We start from the raw sequence: 24,732 nt of genomic DNA, 5'->3' as shown, positions 1-24,732 counted from the left end.
GCTACTTGAAATGGCTTTAGCCGTTTTCTAGTGAATAGCCAGGTACTTTCCCACCTTTCTCCTCCCCATCTCCTTCCTCTCCCACAACATTCAGCCTCACAATATACTCCAATTGGGGATGCCATAGTCTCACTAGCTATAGATGGTTGGAAGCAGTTGGGAATCTTGTATGGTATCCACGTAAAAAAATGGGAAGTTAGGTGATTTTATAAGAGTAGGATATAAAATATAATACACGTGGCCTTACTTAAAAACGTGCTGTGAATATTACGCGGCGCATAAGATCAGAACAGTGAAAAGCTTGACTTATTACCACGGCGTTTGTTTGGTTGAAACGATCTTAAGGCTCCGTAGTAAGCGTTCATGGATGGTTTGAAAAGAAGATAGGTAGGTACGAGTTAGAGTTGTTAGAGGGAGCGCGATAATATTAAAAAACGGTAATAATTAAGCGAAAATGGTGATAATATTTAATAAAACCCAACTTGTTTAAAATAAAGCAAAAATCTCTAGAAAAATGCTTATGTTGCATTTAAAGATACACTGTGAATTTTCGCATACCTACAACATATTAAATTATAGAAAAAATCGTGTTTTAATTAATTATCGGAGCTTACATTGCAATTTTTTCCATCGACGGAATTTCATATAATTACCGTTTCGGCTTCACAAATTTTTTTTGGAACTTAAAAACTCAAAGTGTAAAAGAAAATTTTTATTTATCGGTAGAAATTCGGAATGCGGGAGCTCAAGCCAGGCTCAAGGCTGGCTTTACCACACCGATGTTGAACGGGCGAATAAGAATCTAATTAGTAAGATTTGACAATAAGTAAGAAATTTACATGAAGAAATAATAATGAACGAATCACGGGCGAAGCCCTATACAAACGCATTTAAATAAAATTATGTAATATTATTAGTTGACTTACAATAATTTATTGGACCCTTAAGATATGATAATTTTAACATAATTTTTATTTCGACAGCAGTTAGCTCTACGGCTTATGAATGATTTGATATCGTAAAACGGGGGCTTTTTGCAGCCTTCCCTAAATTTACAAATTTATTTAAATCATGAAACATAAATTTATTTCAAGATCTAGTCTCGGATGTTGAATGGAGCAAGGACAGTACTTAATTTGCGCGGATTTTCTCAAAATAACCGTTCCCTCCTAATTTTAATGACATCTTTTTGTTTTACGGTCGATTAGCGACTCGTTATATTTGACAAATTACTCGGGAGAAATATATTTGGTTAACTACAAGGGCAATTACTTTTGAGGGGAGCAAAATTCTGTCTGGCAATTAATTCTCAACATAATTAATGATGTCATACTTTTTAACTGTACCCTTAAACTTGAAATATACTTTGATATTAGTTCATCTTGCCAGCTAATTCTATAGGGTTCTGATTTATAATTTCTAAACCTATTTTAATACTTTGCAAGTCATTTTTTCGCGTGATATCTAATCTGCTAGGAGGCGTTGTTTAATATGAAACATTTAATGTTTCAGAATACAATTTTATTTATTGTATATTCCAATGACAGCATTGAACAAATGTTATGCCCGCTTTCTTAGACTACAACCAACTCCTCCCAAAAAAATGACTATGTAAACCTTTAAGATCTGGGTATGCTATGCAGAGGTTTTTTTTCCTTGCAAACTCGCTACCCTCGTAGATATTCATGTTGTAAAACACTAGTAGTAACAGGCTTTTTTCAAAACGAAGTTCTTGAGCATATGAACGAGTCGAAAAAGCGACGGGCTCTCGTGTCTAAATGTCAAATACCAGCAGGTTATTAGCTAACATATTAGAACACCATCCAATTAAGCTCCAGTAAAACAAACAATGCAATTTCATCATTTATCTATGCCCCAACTGCTTCAATTTGTCTATTAGATAGGTGAACAAGGGTACAAGGGACAAAGGTATTTTTCTATCTAAGAACTTATTCCACATGCCACAAAAGCAAACCTTGGATTACTGTTGGGTAGGATACAACATCAGAATGATTTTGTGTAGCAAAAACAAAAACACACTATGATACAAAAACGTCTCACGCAGGAAATGTGGTTATACACTACCAATACACCGAACCACCTCAATACCTTACAACCTCTTTTGTAGTAATATAAATAAAAATGGTTGGAACAAACGTATCTTGTGAGGTAGCGGGACATTTTAGGTTTTTGTATGTGACATTTGTAGTGATTCTTATATTAGATACTCAATACTAGGAAGAACTAGGAAGCCGTGAATTTATAATTTATCTCGAGTCCTGTATTTGACAACCTTCCGTCTGCTAACAAATATATACTGACTTGAATATTTCATTCCTGCAATAAATTTATATACCTCAACCTTTACATTTTGTAACCAAATAAAGCTGCAATTCATTCAGAAGTATTTATTATTGGGTACTCATAACAATGTAGGTATTCAGGATGTAACTGGTAAATAATAAACACCCAATATTAATTGGAGAATCTATATTGAATATTTTCACTACAGTTTCATCAAATTTTTAATAATAGGAAAAAAACGATTCCATGGTTGAAACTGAAGCTAAAATCGAAAGGCTCAATTTTATTAATTCTTATTTTATTATTACAATAATAAACATATAACGGCATAAAAAATAGCATAACAAATTTTTTTAAAGCATTTCAACACCAAAACGAACTGGCTATTGAGTTTGGAGTAAGAATTAAAAATAACATTACGTAAAGTGTACAAATAAAGAATCATAAGTAATGGGATGAGGAAAGATTTAAAAAATACTATTGTTTTAAATAATGAGGTTAATGCTTTTTGTTAATGTTACGGGCGTTCAGTTTTTTTACAAATATTTCTAGTTTTTGATGAAACATACACATGCTTACAATAAATTTTACTCAATTTTCATTTAGATTAGTCCATTTATTTTTTTTATTTTAACTAAATGCAATGAAGTTTAGAGCTATTTGCCTATCTTATCCTGCAACATTAAAAATCACTGTCCAAGATATCATTTTAAAGGCTTACCCTAATATGAAAACGCGTATTCTTTTACGATAACGATTTCCATATTTCTAATGACGTAATATTACACTAATAAGTATTCGGTAATGTGAAAATAACCTATTTCAACGAAAAAAGAAAATGCTCCAAGCTTAATGTGTTTTCTTTATTTTTCCATATCACGGAATCGTCAGAACAATAACAGTAATAATTTAATGACTCTACTCACAAACATGTGGTTATTTTCTAAAGCAAATAATAACAGCTTCCATCCTACTCATTATGTATCCAAGTATTACAACAGCTAATAAAATACAAGATTCTCGGCACACTATAATGCACGGTTTGGTAAATATTATTGTTAGAACTATGTACTGTTATCTGGAAAGGTAATTTGATTAATTCAATTTATTTAAGCTACGAATAAAAACACATTTTTATGTAAAAGCTCATTGTTCTGTTCTACATTTGCTTACTTGTTTCTGTTACTTGTTACTAGCTAGCAGTTACAAATTTTATTAATTTATAATTCTGAGAGATTATACAAAACAATTTAAGAAAACACCGTTAGGGCTTTAGGCGTTTATTAATTTATATTTGTGATGTTTTGATTTTCTGTATGAAGCATTTTGTGCTGATTCTGTAACGCACAAAATGGAAATGCCAGGTTGCTCTTGACATCTTTTTCGGTTGCAACTTGCATTGTAATATCATTACAATGCAAGTTTTGAATAAATATTATTATTTTTTTTTAATGCACTTTAGAGAAAACCGCTACTGGTTTAAATCATTTAGATCGTTAGTGACGTTTGTGTATAGCGTGCTTCCGTATAAATTAGTATCTTAAATAACGGACTCTAATTTAAAATACTACAACACTTTTTTCAATGTTACGAATCTGGAAGAAAGGTTCGGAGAGAGGACGAAAGTACCATATAATAATCATTGTTTGTTTTGTTCTATGGGTAATTTTATCGCTGACCTTCTGTGGGTCGTAGTATCTTTATTCTGTCACAAGCTATTATCAACGGTCCTAAGGTTCGCAGACTCAACCCTTTAATTACAAAAATGTAAGTGAAAGTAGTTTAAGGGAACGTTATTATTTATTAAGATCTGAAATTATCAATTTTTTGTCGTGTATTCTCTTTTATAGATATTTACTAGCAACCGTAAAAAAATGCAATTTTTTTCTCTGGGTTTTACTGATTCAGTATGTATTTATTAGATAACAGTAAGTTTTTCTTTGATGGTGTTAGAAAACTCGTACTTACAAACGTTTGACGTTCATCTTTTTCATATATAATTATTAAATATAATATTTTTTCTCGTTTTTAAAAAGACTAAAAAAGAATATTATAAAAATAATATAGAATATTAATATTATTCAAAATTATAAAAAAAAATTAAGACTTCTAAATTGCATTCGATACAATTAATTAAAATACTTGTTTATTGATTGTTTACCATGTTTGAAATGCTTTTTGTGAATTATGCAAACATTTCAAAAAATTCAAGGTTATGTTGGAGGAATTAGTTAGTAAAGACATATTTGCAGTAATATTTCATTCCACTAAAAATACAACATCGTTAATTTCATTTTGTTGAAATTGTGTTTTTGTTTAGATAACAAAGAATTTCCATTAAATTTGTTCGTTTACGGGAGTCCATTTTCATGAAACATTATAAGAATTATTTAAAAACAATTTCAAAAGAATTTAAGTAAATTTTTCATGAAGCATCTTTTTGCGAATGAATTTCAAAATAATCTTATTTGAGAAGTTTATTCGAATAATCCACCCATAAAATATAATAATTGAAATGTACACGGAGAAAACAGCAGTGTTATTAGAGGGTTGCCTATCTTTACATAAGGACAAACGATAATGACTTTGCTAAACCCTAGAGCTTTTGTTTCCGCATTCCCAAATACGTTTTTGTTTGAAGGCATTATAGTTCACCATTCTCGGTACCTTATTAAGGACATTTTCCTCCAAACACAGTACAATACAAAATTTTATTCCGCCTTCTAATGAAATTATATAGGTGAATTATTTAAGTTATTTGGGTAAAATTATAATAATTTGCCGGCTGAATAATGTTCTCATTCCACACTATTATAATCGTATTACATAATAATATCATCACTTAACAATGTACTAGAGACTCCTATTTGGTAAGCAATCGATAAACTTGGCCTTGTTTGCATTGATACACATTTTTTGTCCGGCATAATATAGTTATAGTACTCCACGTTCAAGTTCAACAAGCATGTTCTGTAAAATTATCGATTGAACCTATGAATCTAAGTATTTCTTAGCTCAAATATTTTTAACGTTAACTCCACACATGAGACCCTAAGATATAATTTTTCTCAAGGCCTATGTCATCTTTGGGGATACTCTTTGGAGGGTATTTTTGTGGAAAGGAAGCAGAGGAAGTTCGGGAAGGAAAAAAGTGTAAATGGTGCTTACGAATCTGGGAATCAGTGTCTCCAGGAGTGACAAACATATTACGAATTCATTTCTCCCACTAAGAAGCAGGGCGATGAGTCCAGAGAATTCAGCTGGAGAGGTCAAATGGTCTCCTTTAACCGGCTTCTCCCGATTCATGCAGTTGTGGGCGGATGAATTCGCCGCCAAGACCTGGACAAACATTATCCCAAACCGGGCACCCTTGCTAAGTCACGAAACGTAGCAAACTACATGGGATGACCTATGGAAGAGGTGCTTGTTATCCATAGAATGGTCTCTGGGACGGCGGTACCTGAACCCGCCTATCAAATTTGAACTCCAACTATGTACTCAGTAATTAGAGGTCAAAGTATTTAAGAACTCAATGATACCTAATTTCTTTTCATTCCTTTCGTACTAGGTGGTACCAGGACAATCCTCAAAAGTTATAATGTTGTTACCTTACTCATAAGATAAATTTATTTCGTTAAAACTATGTAGAAGTCGATTTTATAGGTGAATTTTAAATTGCTTCGTTTTCTTATTTACTCGGACTAAAACTAAGTCTTAAGTCCATCTTTTTATATACTATAACTAAGCCCACTGTTATTATTAAGTAATTTATCAATGAAAAAGTCTTCCGCAAAGCAGGTGAACTACTAACCTAGAGAACAATGCAATATCTTTCTTTTATTAACATTTTAATAATAATTAATAATAATAACTGACACCTGGATTATTCACTATCTAAGCTACGAGGTTCGCCTTCTGTCACATTTTTGTTGTTGTTGTAAAAATAATAATCATTTAGTTTTTTCCAATTTCATTCTCAAACGTCCATGTTTCTTTTTAGCACTTAATACTGGGGAATGAATTAATGTACTACCAACTGTTATATCAAAAAAAAATACAGGAGATTGGTATGTCATCTTTTCTTTTTTACGGCTTATCGTTACATGTGTGCATCAGTGTTATAGTTAATATAATGAAATTTACCTGCTGTCAAACGGAATCAGCAGTTTGGCGGGTAATTCTAATGAAGAATAAAAATAAATAAAAATAAACTAACCAAATATTATTTTATATTACTAAATTTTCAATATTTTATTTGTGTAGTATTGTCAAATGATATTTATGAGGTATTCGGAATTAATTTAGGATAAAGCGTTAGTATTAACCTTAGTGTAGGGTACGATACTAGGAACCTTTTTAAGACACTTCTCTTAGAAATTCCATTAAAATTCCTAGTTATTTCATTTAAGGCTTGGCAAAGCTTCCTTCTTCAGGTAAAAGAAAAACGTCTGCCCTCAGCTAGGAGGAAGCGGAAGTTATTAAGGTTTGAGTAAGTCTTTCCTGAACAATTAAAATCTCATGCATTGAAGATTGTATAAAATACGACCTAAATTATTTCACAAACTGCGAAATTTTCTTTGAGGCTTCTTCGAGAGATTTATATATCTCTTGGCCTTGAAGTTTTTTTTACGAAATCGATTACGTTTTGTAATAATTTTGATTCTTATGTAATTTTAAAAATAAACACAAAAATAAAAATCTTTTTGTTTTGGAATAACTTAGTGAGTAAAACCTCAAATTGTAATATTTAATTATTGAAGACAATATAAGCGATTCTTAAACGGAAACCTTTGCCGTTCCCGGGTAGACAAGGGTCCTGGGTTCGAGTCCTAGATGTGACCGTATCTTTTTCTGATACTTCTGTTTCAGATTTTCGTTTAGGAATCGCTAATATTGTATTCAGTAATTAAATATATAATTTTAAATTCCAAGAAAAAATATAGCCGTGACCAAGAATCAGTCCTAAAAACCTAATTAAATGGTTTTAACTTAGTAATAATTGTGAGTTTTCTAAAAAAAAAAATCTATACATTTCCCAAATCGGGAGTTTTATAAGTGGGAGCGGTTCCAGTCAGTAAGGCACTCTTTCATTTTTGTTCAAATCACAATATCGCGTATGAACTATAATTCAGCTATAATTTTTTGTTTACTACGCCGTATTGCGTTTCCTCCTTCTTTAGTTAACGTTTTTGATAGCGTTAGAGTGTCCATCATCAGGGCAAATGTGTAGATTATGACGAAGTGTGTGTCGAAGTATGAAACGTACGTGGTTTTTCTAACACGTTTAACTATTAAGCTTCATCGTATATATATACAGGTTGTCCCGGGGTAAAGTGCACAAACTTCGGGAGAAGATTATAAATTAATTCAAAAAAGATTAATGACTTTTCAGAAATAACGTTGTTTCTTTTTCAAATATGAAAATATTTTTCATAAGAAGAATATTATTTTTTCCAAATAAACAATTCAACTTTTGTACCTGAAAAATACCTTAAAACGTTGAATATTCTAGAAAAGTTTTTTTCTTTTTTACTTCCTACTTCATAAGAATATTTCATATGAATGTAAGAAGCATAGAACGAAATTTAGACGAACTCCCGGTAACAATAAAATCACTTAACAAACTAGACTGCAAAATATTAACAGAGACGCATCCATCGAACGATATAAACTATAATATTCCGGGTTATACATACTATGCAGCAAATACCCAAATTAATAAGTACAGCGGAATCGCAATATTTATTTCAAATAAATATGTTGTGTATATTATAAATGAAATCATAAATAAGAAAAAAAATTAAATACATAGTATCACACATAACATTATCAAAATACGATATAAAGAAAATCCATTAGCTGCCGCTAACATATTCAATAACTTCTTTGCAAATGTGGGGAAAAACCTTGCAAATCAAATACAAAAAGTACCCTCCAATGACGAACAGAACCTGAACTTTAATATCTTAAACAAAGTTGACATGTTTAACCTTACTTCAACCCAGGAAATCGAGCAAATCATTTCAAGCATAAAAGGAACATGGAATTACTGTCCAATCACTAAAAACTATCATAAAACATATCTCAAAACCCTTAACACATTTAATCAACATAAGTCTTCAAAGCGGAATATTCCCAACTATATATACACAAACCATCATTACTCCAATTCATAAATCTGCCACCCCAGAAGAAGTGACAAACTAACGTCCAATATTGCTGATCTCAAACATTTCCAAAATCTTTGAAAAAATTATCAAAAAAATATTGATTGAATTTATTTACAAAAATAATGTAATTTACGGCAACCAATCTGGATTTATTAAATAAAAAAGTACCCAAGATGCAATTGCCAAATTATCTAACATAATTCAGGACACATCAGACAAATCTTTGAAATGCCTCGGAATTTTCATAGATCTTAAAAAGCTTTCGATAGTATTTCTCATGGTAAACTTATTAAAAAATTAAACTGCATTGGGATAAACGATAAAGTTCTAAAATGGATAGAAAGTTATTTATTTTTTGAAATCAAGTAGTCAAGATAAACGACTCACTTTGTCTTCCACTAACAAGTAATTTCGGGATAGCGCAAGGCACAGTCCTGGGCCCCCTACTATTTATAATTTATGTCAATGATATTTTAAAACTACCACTTAACGCAAACATAGTACATATGCCAACGACACAGCTATCATAGTGAATGGGATCGACTGGAATGTAGTAAACGAACAAGCAAATAATAGCATGAACACCTTAAAACAATGGTTTGATACAAATCTTCTCTCATTGAACACTAACAAAACATACTACATGCATTTCTCAATTAATAAACTAAAAACACCCCCTAACACTAAAATAATTATTCATAATAACAAATGAAATAAAAACACATGTATCCAAGGCTGTTGAACATTGAACTCAGTATCAGAAATTAAATATCTCAGAGAGGTAATAGAACAACATATGAAGTGGAAGAGTCATATCTGTGAATTGTTAAGCGTATCAGAAAGAGTGTTTATATATTCATAAGATTAAGAAATATTTTAAAACTCAGTATCCTAAAAGAATATACTACGCACTAATCCAATATGGAATCATTGGATGGGGGGTCATACACCAATTTTCTAACCCCGATCAAAGTGGTCCAGAAGCTAATCCTCAAAGTAATCCTCAAGAAACCCTCCTCATATCCAACAAAAACGCTTTGCAGATTTTGAAGTGCCTCGAGTAGAGGATATCTTCAAGAAAAATGCAATTATCCAAATTTACAAAGATAATATCGTCAAAAACTTTGAAACCCACCTATCAAAATATATCTATACAACATAAAATACCAAAATTTAATACAAAACTAATTCAAAACAACTAAATCTATTTAGGAATTTAGTATTTCAACAACCTTCCGATTGAAATAAATAAATTAAAAGTTATCAACAAACTGGAACTAAAACAGTCAGGAATAACTAAATAAATATTTTAATAAAATAAAATCTTTTTTGTTTTAAAACCTCGAGTTTTTAATAATGTTTAGAACCGACCGGTTTCGCTTTACTCAAGCATCTTCAGGGTAAAAATTATTACTAGGTATTCCTTTATTCCTAGTAATAATTTGTACCCTGAATTTTATAAGCAATAATTATTAGCATGAAACACTCATCCACATTGAAAAATCTACTGATACATGACGCCAACGGGACCGTTGGCGTCAATCGTTGGCGTCCCGTTGGCGTCATGTATCTTTTATCAGGAGATTTTTCAATGTGGATGAGTGTCTCAGGCTAATAATTTTTGCTTATAAAATAATTGTTATCCTTTGTGGTATGCATAAAAAATCTTGTCTTAAAACATTAGCTTACCAAAAAAAATAATAATTGTACTCTGAAGATGCTTGAGTAAACCGATACCGGTCGGTTCTAAAAATTATTTAAGTCGTGGTTTTAAAACAAAAAAGATTATATTTTATTTTATTAAATATGTCAAACCACAAAGTGATTGCTTTCTACAATAATAACTTAATAATTGCCTGTTTTTCTCTTTCTTTATATTTTTGTTTCTCCAAATTTATCTTTACTTTATTTAGATGTTTCTAATTGCTCAGTATTTAGTATGTAACAGAATCCTATATATGTACACCTTCATATATAGATGATCCAGAAGTTTCAATTGCTCCTATTATACGAGTATTTAATTATTGCATAATGTTATTCCATTTTCCTTATAATTAGTTTAACTCGCTCACCAAGCACAAAAACCAGTTTCTTCTTTGGTGAGATTGCGATTGTAAATGTACTTTGAACCCATATGTAATTTATATAACACCACTGTACCCACTTATATCTATAAAATATTTTTTTCTTTTTAAACTTGTACTAGAATAACCTACCTAAATTTAATAACTTTATCCCCGTACACCCTGATTATATTTAAATATAATACAATGTATATATAACTACAATATCATCAGCATACCTTTCGTCTAAAAATTAATCACGATAATGTTTTAGGCCGTGAAAATCTCAATTCATATCCAAAACATTCAGCAGTTAGCATCGTAACCGTTAGTTCGTAGTAAAAGTTCGACTGATAAAACTCCCAAATTGGATACGTTTCTGTAAAAATTCATAAAAGTGTGACATTATTCCAGAAATTCTCTGAAGGAAGGCCTTTAAGATAAGGCTTCGCGTTTAAAAGTTACAAAGTACAACCTTTTTGCATCAGTTATCCGAACCGCAATCTAGCTTCGCGTAATTTTCCCTGATGTCATAATACACACGGGGTAAGCTCTTCGCCGGGAATAATTTATTTTAATTTCCTTGTCATGAACTACATAGTCATGGAAGTAACATTTCATGCTATGCTGTATTTGAGATAATAACGACAACCACATCAAAATAAAAAGTAAATGAAATATTTTCTTAGTAATATTTTTTTTTTTCAAAATTCCTGTTATTTTCACACTAAAATGGCTCAAATAAATATCATCCAAAAATATTAATATTTTTAAAATGATCAATATTGGTCATATTTACAAATACATCAATAAATAGATATTTTTCACGTGCAGGGTAGAAAATACTGTTAAAAATGTGACTGCATTTCCTAGTAAAATATTAGTCATTCCGAATATATCTGAACACGCGTTCACGCAGATGGCCTTGCCCTAATAAATATAATAGATGAGATTCGAAAATATTATAATTTTTAAGAACATCTGTTCCGACTTCCTCATAAAGTCATAAAATAAACGTGATTTAGCTTTACTGATAGTTTAATTAATTTTTTATAGGCCTGCAGTCCTGTTTTTAACGGGAAAATGAATAATTTCACCATTTTTTTTAATAAATTTACAGTATTTTATATCAGTAAGTTTTCTCAGGGTGAGAACCGCCTGGCACAATTAAGACGATGGTTTTCTGGTGTATGTTGTGCGGCTGAAGGTAGTGGGGAGAATACAGAGATGGAGAAGAAGAAGGTGGGAAAGTACCAGACTATTTAGATCCGGTCACCACATACGACTAAAGCCACTTTCAGCAATGTTTCAATTCTGAACGGTGGTCTTAGACCAGGGCGATACTGCAAGAATGTACCACTCATATACAAAAGATAAATATAATACTATAGACCGCTTTCACTAATCAAACTGAGCAAACTGCTTAAGGATTACTCATTGCCCTTTTGCCTAAAAATATAAAGAAAACACATTGTTCTAATTTATAGAATCTATAAAGCTCCGTAGTTTAGGAGGGAAAATAGAGGTTGCCTATATATGAGATGGTCAGACAACCTAAATAATTGCTATTTTAAACAGGTGAGAGCCGCCGCAGCAATATTTTAACCAATTTTGCGCAAATAAGTTCCCAAATCAAATGCATTATTCGATGCATTAAGCCAAGGAGTTTGAATATCGTTAATTACGTAGATTATCATTAATCTCGACAAAAATAGGATATTGTTGTCGTTCGACGGAGTAAGTTCAATATCAAATACTATAAATGTGGCTATTTCTCAAAACATATTGAGCAAAAATCAGCCAACTAGTCGATTTCAGTAAAATACCTAACATTCGAACGATTTCATTTATATAATCAAGGGAAAACGTTTGTAATTACACATTTTTGTATTTTTGGTAATTCTGACTGTTTTCTGCAGAATGCATATTCCACGTCGTATGGACAGTTGATTGCTACATGAATATACTTTTAGTAAATTCGAAACACGTGTTCATGCACATAGTTTTGCTTTGGTAATATTTAATGGCAAAATGCAAAAATATTTATCATTTACTAAAAGTTTATCTGGAAACGTAAATTTTAAATTCATTTGATAAGGCCTGCTATCACATTTTTAACTGGACTACGAATAATTTGAAGAGATTCTTAAAAACAATGGCAATACTCATTTTTCTACATGTGCTTTTATCACAGTTTGAGTTTTTTTGTGGCTGGCCGCTTTCTGCATAACTCCGTTCATTTGTGTATCATATATTTTAATCTCACTAATATCTAATAATAGTATAAATTGATTATTATTATGGTATTCTAGGGTAGTGTAACGTTATCAACATGCCAGAACAACTAGACAACTACTGACCAACTGAACAAATGAACATGCGGATCCCTACTTCCGTCCCTTTTATGTTGTTTCATTATCAGTTTCCAGATTGCTCCGTACATAAAATATTAACTTGTAAAATGGTCGGGTGTAATATACGTTTGCCATTTAACAATGTTTAAGGCTTTGTTCGATTATTTCCACAAAGGATTTTATCTGCTCGGTCACAAAGGACCGGCTCACCCCCGACTCATAAATACGATGTAAAGCCTAAAATAACCAAAAGAGTTACAACTATACTTAATTGGATTATATCAAGGAATGATCAGAGTTCATATAAAGCGGACTTGATATGTCTCTGCTTATTATAATACTTGCAAGAATATGACGACATGTTTTATTTATATGAGAAGAAATGTATCGTTTAAAAATTTCGGTTTATTTAAAACCATCTCAAGGACGCGTTTATAGGCCGTTGTTAATTTTTGTGTTATGTGAAACCACAGAAAGAGTCCCAAATGATCCCAACCTCTCTTGTATCCAGTGAGACTATAGCTTCTCCAATAAGGAATTTGAGTAAAAATATGTAAACATATTAAATATATTCATATAGATCAAAAAAACACCGATTCTGAATATACTCAAATATTTCTATATTTTTACTCTCAAAATTAATGAATCGTTCTTGAAAAATATTTTAAAGCTTTTCTGTGTACTCGTTCAATGATTGGTCGGACAAAATCTGATGTCAAATATACTACGATTTAAAATGGTACAACGTAAAATTTTAATTCTTTCTGTTACCTGCGTACTTTGGTAATATGAGGGAGATGTTGCTATAGGTTTTATATTGTGTAGTTAGGTATTTTGATCTGAGTTTTCGATGTGATTTGTGGTTGTCTTTTTAGTTTTATCGATTGTTTTAACTTACATCGTTGTATCTCCTGACATTGTAGAAGGTTTTGTTAAATTCAAATCGGTTAAATTGAAGTTATTCTATAATGCAACTCGAACAACTACCGCGACCGCGACCGAATGAGGAATTACGACCTTATTTCAAATTTACATAAAACCCCGCTGACGAGAGCCCGCCGTACTGCCGCGGCGTAAGCTACGTAGGTGCATCGATGATACCGTGTAGACTTCAGTGTAAGGGATATTTTTGGCGATTTTTAGACGAGAATCACAAATTCTAACTTTAAAATTAATTTTAGTATGAAATTTGGATATAAAATTGATCATTAATTTAGTTAAACAGTAAACATTGATAAAAAAATTTACTGGGATTAAATTATTAAATAAAATATTAAAAATTATAAAAAAATCTTATTAAAAAAACCTTATCAAAAAAAAATCTCCATACAAAATGTACTAACCACAGAATGTTCCTCTAGCTTCTTACCATTTTGGCGGGCTTGGAGAATTAATTTAACCATGACAACGAACTTAAAAAAAATACAAGTATGTATGTTTGAATGTGGATTTAGATAAGTTTTTTTTAATTGATTTAAATTCCTTATTGGGGATGTTGAGAGGCTGAAGGTAGCGAGGAGGTGAAGGAGATGGGGAAGGGGAAGAGGAAGACGGGGAAGTACATAAATACTCAAATCTGGTCACCAAACACTGCAAAAGCCATTTCAAACAGCCTTTGAATTCTATATGGTGGTATCACACCAGGGCGATTTTAAGAGTATCTTCCACTCTGGCAAATATACTATCTATTATTTTAAATGCGTAAATTGTGAAATAACACAAATTAATTAAAAAAAATTACCTGCGCACGCCGGGATTTTAACCCGTGACCTCTAGTTTGCTAGTCGAAAACTTTACCTCTCGACCACGGAAGCCGTGTAAAGCTTCATTAAATAATAGTAATAATAATGATTGGATTATTTATATAGCTCCGTTTTCGTGAGAAAATCACCTCAAGGGCGCTTAACAACTTAATTTATGCATTGATCACTTAGACTTTTGGCTTATAACTATGTTTCATAGATAGAGACTTATAACTAGTGGCTTATAACTAAGATTAATGTTGAGTGATTTACAACTTAGACTTTTAACTAATGAATTAAACTATACATATTTTTATGACCAAGTGCACATTTACACAATACCGCTATAGTACGACTTACAACTACGGCTTAAACTAGAGATTTACGACTAACATGCATATTTACATTTACCAATACAGATTATATAGGTTATGATTTCTGCCCGTGGTGTCAGTGGTAAGGTTTTAAAAAAATTAAGCCTATTTTATAGGTCCACTGTGACATCAGGATAAGCACAATATTTAAGAACATACTTGACGAAATATATTGTTGGTCTTTAAAGTGAGTGTCAGTTTACTGTAAAGGCATGTCCGCTAAATATACAGGCGATGCATAACCTCATAGTCGATATCCTAGTATTTTGTCAGCAGTCAATTATATATTTCTTTTGCCCAAAACCTAATAAAGTAGAAACAGTTGAAAAGGTAGCAGCCTAAAGTATGAGAAAAAATTTATTTCTGATTTTGATAAATGAGATCGACAAATATAAAGTTTATTAATTAGATCCCAGCGGTCAAGTGGTTAAGATGCTGTCTCTGTAAGACAAGAGATTTTGGGTTCGATTCCTTGTTGTGACCGTTATTTTGTTTCATGTTTTGTTTTGATTTGTTAGTATTAGCTTCTTCTTCAATGAAATCGAAACCTTAATTTAAATATTCTTCCAATATTTTTAGGTAGGTAAACTTTGCTCATAATTCCAACTGAATACATTAATAATGTCAGTTTGATGAATCAATTGCATCTATTAATGCTGACATGAAAACTATGTCAGACCTGGTTATGTTACACAGAGTAACTAACAACTTGACAGTCCTGCCGACTGGACACACAAGACAAAATGTAACATTCTTTTGGAATACATACACAACGAACTATCAGACACACTCACTAGTCAATGGAATGCATGATCTGGACGACAAATTTAGGGATACTTTTTTTTAATTTTATTTTTTTTTATTGGCAATTTTTTTGATACATACAGGTACATATATAATTATACAAAACATAAGACAGTAACGAAAAAATCCCACAAATGCGAAGCCTGTGCGTGGGCATTATAAGGTATGTATTCAAAACAGTGGTCATTACATTATCTATGGTTTAAATGAAAAAAGAAATATGAATACATAAATAAAATATATATATTTGTAGTACATATAGTTACAACAATATGGTTTTACTGGAATTTTTGCGTATTTAATAAAAAACAGTATAAAAGAAGCTAACTTTTTTTTAAATGTAGATGGTAATAGCATATTTTATATCATATTTGTAGTATAAATTATAGAAAAAATTCTCTCACTTCCAGATACTTTTTTACCCAGTTTTTGACATTTATTTTATATGAGTTTAGGTTTTGGCCCATCTTGATGGAACTCGGCAAGGCATTAAAAAATTTTGGGCCAATATAGTTAATGTTTCTTTGGGCTAGCCTAGTTATATTTCTTGACTCCATTTATAAAATCAAGCATAATTTATACCAGCACTTTGTTGAATCCTACAAATTATAGTTGCGTTGGTAATGTAGTTTTAGTGATCTGTCTTGCTCTAGTTTTTTTATTATTTTATGTTACTAATACATATTTTACTAATATATTATTCATAGTCAGTTTACTGTAATTTCATGCTTTAAAAATTTTGTGTATAATTTTTGATAGCTCACCAGGTATATTATGTTCTTTAAATCCATGTAAAAGCCCGGCTGGGCGTAAAACCAAATAAAATATGTTACATTGATAACCTTAAAAAAATTGTTCCTGAATATTCATTTAGACTTTTAGGAAAAGTTAATACGTATCCCATATAAATAAAATCGGATATTATTTTTAATGATAAACTAATGTTTATAAGACAAGGTTTTATGCATAGCAAAAAGGATAACAAATAATTGTAAGCAATAATTAGTCGCCTTAATTATCTATACTGTCATCCAAATTCAGAGAAATGCGTACATGTCCGCGTATGTATGCGTGATTGCTACTAAAAGTGGAGAGAATGCATTGTCATCTAAAAGTTTATATGCCGAGTGTCAGCTCGATTGGATGTCGGAAAGTAAAAAAAAAATCGTCCAAGAAAACATTTCCTAAATTCAAAAAGATGTGTGAACAATTTATCTTATTTAATAAATCAAAACCAAAATTTCTTATGAAATCTTGAGATTCGTAATCAAGTACTTAAATACCTACCAACTCAATTATTACACAGATATTTTATTAAACATTTTTTATTTTGAATAAGATATTCTACAATTTGTCCAAAGAATCGTCATTAACTCGATAAAAGAGACCATAATAATGAAAAATTAAAAAAGTCCAAATAAATACGACTGTTTCACATACCAAAAAAATAAACTTTTCTGTACCACAGTCAAAGTAAGTGCTACCGCGAAACTGCGACTCCACTGTATTAGTTGGTTATTATTTTTTTGGTATCGAAAGGACACGGGTTCAAGTCCCGTTGGCGTCATGTATCTATTATCAGTAGATTTTTCAATGGTGATGAGTTTTTTTTTAATTTTTTTTATTTTTTTATAGTGAATACCTCACAAGAGTCCCAACTGCTCCCGTCTGGAGCCAGTGAGACTATGGCATCCCCAATTGGGGGATGTTGTGAGGCTGAAGGTAAGTGGGGAAGGGAAAGAGGAAGGTGGGAAGTACCTGGCTATTCAGATCTAGTCACTAAACACGGCTAAAGCCATTTGGAGCAACGTTTCAATTCTGAATGGTGGTCTTACACCAGGGCGATACTGGTAGTATCTTCCACTCTGGAACGTGCCGCAAATATACTATATATTATTTTAATTAATTAATTGTGAAATAACACAAATTAATCAAATAAAATTTATTTGCGCACGCCGGGTTCGAACCCGCGACCTTCGGAATGGCAGTCCAATGCGTTACCACTGGACTATGCCGGCCGTCAGTGTTTCAGGCTAATAATTATTTCTTATAAAATAATTGTTACCCTTTGTGCTATGCATAAAAAATCTTGTCTTAAAAATTAGTTTACCAAAAAAATAATAATTAATATTTGACAAGTTCTAGTATTTTCACAAAAAAAATGTAGACAATTTTTCTCGACGCCATCTAGTGAGAGAGTTAGCACTTACAATGCCTTTCTCATATAAAATAAAGTTCGTTGTTTCAGGTGAAAAAATGTAACAAGCAGTAATTGTTGAATGAAACACTAGTATATATTGAATTATTTTGCGGATAAGAGATAAGCCGCCATAGCTCAGTGGTCAGAGCTGTCGACCGGAAATCGAAAGGACACGGGTTCAAGTCCCGTTGGCGTCATGTATCTTTTATCAGGAGATTTTTCAATGTGGATGAGTATTTCAGGCTAATAATTATTGCTTATAAAGTACTAGTTGGTGTTGCTGGAATAAGCCCAACGCGACACACCCTATACCAGTCCCAGAATTATGTTAATCACAACGAAATAGGGGATAATTTATTTTTTACGCACCTGCTAAAGTTGATAGACAGTATTCCTCAATGTTTAAACCTGGGCATCTGGAACGTAAGAAAATACAAGATTTGATGATAGGTGATGCAAGAATCTGAAAATATTTGTACTAAATTATATTCACAATAATTAATTCCAGGGTTGTGTGGTGTTATACGCCAATCCTCCCTGTCGGAATCACTATTTCATACTGAGCTCTGCAGACCTCCAAATGAGCTTTATATAACTTTATTTACATTTTGCAACAAACAGCCTGTCATGATGACATTTTGGGATGGGTACATTGGGTAGGTAGGACAGTTGCAGGATTTGAGATTACCTATCCACCAAGTCTTTGCGAATGCATACCTATCAATCCCATATATATATAACGTGAACAGTAAGAAAAAATTTACAGACGAAATTAATAACGGTCGATTTAAAATAGTATTTCGTTAGCTCAGTCAAAGAAAATTAAAAAAATCAGAGCTCTTGATAGATATAACGCTTGCGATAGATAAAATGGTGCGAAAAAAAACAAGAGCACATCGTTAAAAGAGTTATTACTGCTCTTAAATGGGAAGGAGATTGGTTAAAGCTAATTTAAACACCGTTTTTAATCTGAAAGGTGATCATTTACCATGGCTATACGAGTATCTGGTACGCTAGTAATTTGGATTAAATAATAAATATTATTTGCAGGTATGCTGTCAAAGCGTTTTTACTTTTGCAATACAAACGTTAAAAGGATACTATTCAACGCATTCTGCACTTTGTTGTGCCCTAGGTAGATTTATACTGCATCCCAAAGACATAAGCTAAAAGGCGCTTACAATAATGCTTATCGCCAACTATTCCGCCTACGGAGATATTTCAGCGCTACGAAAATGTTCCTGGAGGGACGAGTGCACTCTTTCAAAGCGCTTCTCCGCCACCATATGGGAAGCTTATGGCGCAGACTACGCCAATCAAATAACAATATCATCACTGCCTGGATGGAGTCCCCCCTGATGGCCCTTTGGGGACGGGAGATGTTCAAATATCCTACATAAATGACTGCTAACACACCTTTTTGTGTTTGACTTTTTTCAGTTCTATTCCGTATTTTTTGTGCCTATCTATGTATTCTTTTTATTTCAAAATATGGAATATATTGCATTGCACTACCCCTACACACATTCTGCAATAAACTCATATTATTATTATTATTTGATTTATTCCCTCGAAAGCCTCAAAGGCCTAGAAGAATCCACAAACAAAATTTCCGATTACTGCGTAGCGAAAATTGCAAAGTTATCAAGTCTATTAAATTAATTTTGTCGATTTGACAATCTCTTGATATTTTTATCAACTTATAATGGAAGATTTTTTATAAACACGAAGTAAATTATATTTGGCTGTTAGCATAACAATTTTATATTAAATACATCCATTTTTAAGACTTTCAGGCTATCACAGTAACTCCGTGATTCTGTTTTTCTCGCATGCGGCAATCTAATTTTACTAACATTTCTGCTTTCATAATTATATTCATTTTTGTATTTAGGCATTTGGTTGTAGTATTATCTATAAAAATGAATACATTATATAGCAGTCTCTTTTTTAATGGAATCCAATTCCGCTCCTCTCTTATTTGAGTATAACACAAAGCTTTGTGCATCACCTGGCGGTTTAGGATATGAATTCTGATTTCATCGATCATCGATCGATCACGATTTCATACCAATAAGGTTAAGCGTGATTTTTAAAATGAAATTTAAAGTTTGTAATCGGCTTAATCGGAAAACAGAGGTTTATTTTGTGACCATGTTTATATCATTGGCGGTTTATGGGGTTGAACAATGGGGAAGCACAAATATATTTATTTATTAAGTGATAATACATTACAAAATAACAATATTTATATTGCATTATCGTCAGTGAGTTTTAGAAAAACTCATTTACATTCACATTTTTATAAATTAACATACCACGATCTCAATATAATCGTTAATCTAATCTAATGAATTGGCAAAGTAATCCGACCACCCCAACACGGGCAGCTCCTGAGTATGGTGGTCGAAAAATCTAAAACCATGTAATAAATTATCAATTAAATAAAACCAAACAATACTTGCACCTTCGGTATTACAAAGTGTTGGAGGCGCGCCTCAAACTAAACGGCGCGCGGTTATGTCAGCTACCGTTAATTTCGATTCCATATGCCTTCCCCACACCCCTCCGCCTACACGAAATCAGCGGCTCTCGGAGGCGGACCGTACATCTGCCTCACTAGTGTACTTTTTATTATACTGCGATGGTAGCTATGATACGATATTAGCGGAAATCCACGTGTGACCAGCCTATATGACGAGTTACATAATATTAAACAGCTGGACCAAGTGAAATAGGAAAATAAAAATTGATAATATTTAAATTGAAGTATCTTTAAAGCGTGTACTTTATTTTGGTTATTTATTTTTAAAGTATATTTACTTGTATATATTTTTTGCCGTTTTATCTTCTATTTTATAGGAGAGAACCGCTATGAACCGCTATTGGTATACATATGTGTAGTTTCGCTCTTTCATGAATCCTAAGTTCCATGAAAACCTTGAGCATGAATTATACTTCGCTAATTGACATTCTACAGAACGATGCGTAATTATTGTGGTGTTAAATTATTACTGTTTCAATTACACTGCGATCTTCAAATGGTATTAAACACTATTATGTCTCGTATCGCATATCAATTAACCAGTTACGAGCAAACAGGGTATTATTAAGAATTATTAATAGGTTCATCGCTAAGCCACGATTGTTTGTTTACCCATCCCTTTGAAGATGCCTGATTAAATTTTCATACAGTGAACACAATTGCAGGAATGGGTCCCCCAAATAATAAACAAACACATGAGTATTACGGTAGTAGAACCAAGGAACATGTGTAAGTTAGTACAAATATTGTTTATTTATATCAGGGTTTCCTAAACTTCGTGGCACGCGTCTAACCCTCAGCAAATAATTTCGCCCTTCATCTTGAATAATACAGTTACAAAATAAATTAATGATACAGTCAAAGAATACACAAAAGGTCATATTTCCACTTTTTGTTTTCAGGTATTCAGGGTTTATTTTACCATCCACCTTTCTTTGTCACTAGCTTTGTTGCTTATTAATCGGTTTGCTCGAACGTTACATTTTATTTCAGTGGCATGTAATGGACCAAACATGAACCCATAAATACATGAATAGATAAAAATGAATGGACTGTAAATTTCAACAAGAAAATAATAATGAACAATCATGTTTATCACAAGGAGAAATAGGCGTGGAAAGTAGGTCTTTACCTTATGAATGTTAAGGCTTTAATTGGAAGTTAAGATGTTGGTCTTGATTTGGGCACTATAGTCTAAAGATGTTCATCTAATTATTATTTACAAAACGAAATTTTTTGTATCACAACATGAATCGGCTCTTCGACTCTTCGATCACTCTCGATAACACACAATATCAATCTAATGCATGACGATTGGGATCGATTAATTATACCGCTTTACGACAATTTTATTCATTTATTTATTTATTGCATCTCACTATACATAAAAAACTTTTTTTTCATAAAAATCAATCAGTCCCAACTGAGCCTGTATCGAGGTTAAAAATTTACATTTGAGTGAAGCAAATATAAGAGTAATCACAAACATAAAGTAATTCTACATACAAACACAAAATATTTCAAAACTGAAGAAAAAATAAGTATTAGATGTGTTACCAGATGGGTAATTTGACAGTATATTGTAACAATATTTGAACCATAACTAATGATAAATCATTATTCAAAAGAAGAAGCAAAGTAGATAGTAAAAACAGATAGGGTGACATTCAGTTTTTAGTAAATGGGACTTAGATAAAATCTTATTATTTAAGAAAGGACAAGAATGAAAAAATATTAAGACAATCGTCTGTCAATACAAAAATCTTAATTAACTTTTTTAAATTTAACTAAGGAATTTGTAGATTTAATATGATTTGGAAGAATATTAAACATAAGTGGTGCCTGATATAAATAATTTCTTTGACCAAAAGAAGTTTTAGTATGTACAGCCACAAAGTTCAATGTAGAGCTAATTCTAGTTGTCCGCATTTGTTGTGCTCTTTCAGATTTAAAATTGATAAAAAATCGACAATATTGATGACGAAATCGATAATATTGATATTAAAACGAGGAAGTGACAAATATTCAACGACAACAATAATGTCACTTCCTTTGAAAATGCAATAAACAAGGGAGAGGACAATTTAGGTAGGAACCGGATTGGAATAACCATAAAAGTGTTTCAATACCAAACACAATTTGTTTTAATAAATATTGACCTTCCCTTTTAAATTCAAAATTTAAATTGTTCACATAATTAAAATAATATTTTAAGTTTTCATTTTACAAGACCCTCCAAAACTCATCAAATCTTTGGCGTGTCTGGTGTGACGTCATGCTGTTGCTGTTTAATACTTAGTAGGAATGGCTGCGCGGCCTTCTTCACACAAAACTTAAATTTGGATTTGAAGCCAAAATACTAGACAAAACTGAAGAATTATTTTGTAATCAAAAGGTATAACGGTTATTTATTTATTTGAGGAACATAAACAGTCTTAGTAATACAATATACATAAGAGGATAACAAAAAAACAGACCAATTATTAATGTTCACAGATATATATTCAGAAACATAAAAAACTAACCTGTAAACTAGAATATTTAATAAAAATAGAAAAAAAAAACAGAATAAAGCAGCAAATAGGAAAAATAATAATACGAATGTAAATTCAACAAACGATACACCTATAATACGCCTACCATAAACAGCAATAAATAAAAGTTATTTTAACTATACTTAAATAGACTTGGGTTGGAACGGGAAAGGGGAGGAGAGGGATAAGGAAAAGTTGCCACGCAAGTAATATTAAAATATTAGGAACAATCAATTTAACAGTCGTGAATATGAGTTAGAATGTGATACAATGAAATTCTGTGGTGATAGAAACTAGCAGTGAATATGTCAGCACGAGTGTCTATATTTGCAAATTTATTATTATAGTAGTTACATGTCCTTTGCATAAATTCATTTTGATTGGAATTGGTATTGCATCTATCAATATAGAAAACGGTATTTTGTCTGCTGTATCGAATTGGCGCATGGAAATTTATTTTGTTCAGCAACTCCGGGCAGTCAACTTTAGAGTTAATAATTTTATACAAGAGCATCTGATCAGCGACAATCCTCCTGTTGAGTAGTTTCGTGATTCGATTTGATTGATTCAGTTAGTTATCAAGTATGGATATGTGCTGCTTTATTTATTTGTGTTTTCAATTATAAAATATATGTAATTAAAGAGTTCAATTTTACACCATTTTAGATGTAACTTATAAATTTACTCTCTAAATACAATGAAATATAAATTAAATAAAAAATTGTAAAAAAGACGTTTTTTCTGTCTGAATTAAAAATTTATATACGTCAAATTTGTGTTCCAACGTAAATTGGTCGTTTGAAAATTAAATTTAATCCATCAAAATGGTTTTTTTAAGAAATCTTTTTTTTAATGTTATATTTCATTACATTTGCATAGTAGAAAAGGCAAAATTATTTTTTTAGTGATTGCCATTAAGTCATAAATAATTGCCTAACTTGACTCTGAAATGATGAAAAAATGATTTTTTTAAAGACCCATACTTTGAATCACAAATAAATAAAATAGCCCATGCCAGTACTAAAAATTTATAATTTCTTTTGAATGAAATAAATAATTTTTCAATTTGCTTGGGTATTTTAGCCTCAAATCCAAATGAAAATTTTGTATGAAAAATACCGCGCAACCGTTTCTTAAATACTATATTCTGTTTATTATTTGTTATCAAGTTTAATTTGTAGAAATCCATTTCAATTTTAATTTTTATATATTCAACAGTATTATTAATAATGTACAAAACAGAACTTGTTTAAAAATAAACTGTTCTTATAAATCTAATAATAATTAGATTTAGGAAATGAGATTAAAAGAATTTGGCATTCTCAGACTATAAAAATTACCATTCGTTATTTCGGCTACTGGCATTATACCTGGCTCTCTCATTAAAAATTTAGGCGTATTAGATCTATCAAAAAATGTATATATAAAGATGCAAAAGTCGGTCATTTTGAATACATGTAGGATAACGATAGATTTTTTAAATATTTATGTTGAGGGATCAGTAGGATTTATAGACCCTGTTAGGAGTTCTACCGAGCCGAACCCTCTGATATGAAAATATCTGGAGTCGGTGAATTATTTTCCCATTTGATCTCTGGTGAGTTGACGTGTTGTTCTTGTATTGTTTTGTATTTATTTTGCT

At 31.5% G+C, this 24,732-nt stretch overlaps 1 protein-coding gene across 1 annotated transcript in view; it reads left to right on the top strand.

Annotated features, from left to right (window-relative positions):
• LOC149420430 (5-hydroxytryptamine receptor-like) overlaps nt 1-24,732 on the top strand; it is an 864,571-nt gene that overhangs the window by 422,558 nt on the left and 417,281 nt on the right. The window lies entirely within an intron of this gene.

This window comes from Hesperophylax consimilis, chromosome 10 (assembly GCF_061612785.1).
Source record: "Hesperophylax consimilis isolate HC1 chromosome 10, BYU_Hcon_1.0, whole genome shotgun sequence".
NCBI classification, from domain to species: Eukaryota; Metazoa; Arthropoda; class Insecta; order Trichoptera; family Limnephilidae; genus Hesperophylax; species Hesperophylax consimilis.
The sequence above is the reverse complement of the archived record's forward strand: the minus strand, read 5'-3'. Positions and strand labels throughout refer to the sequence as shown.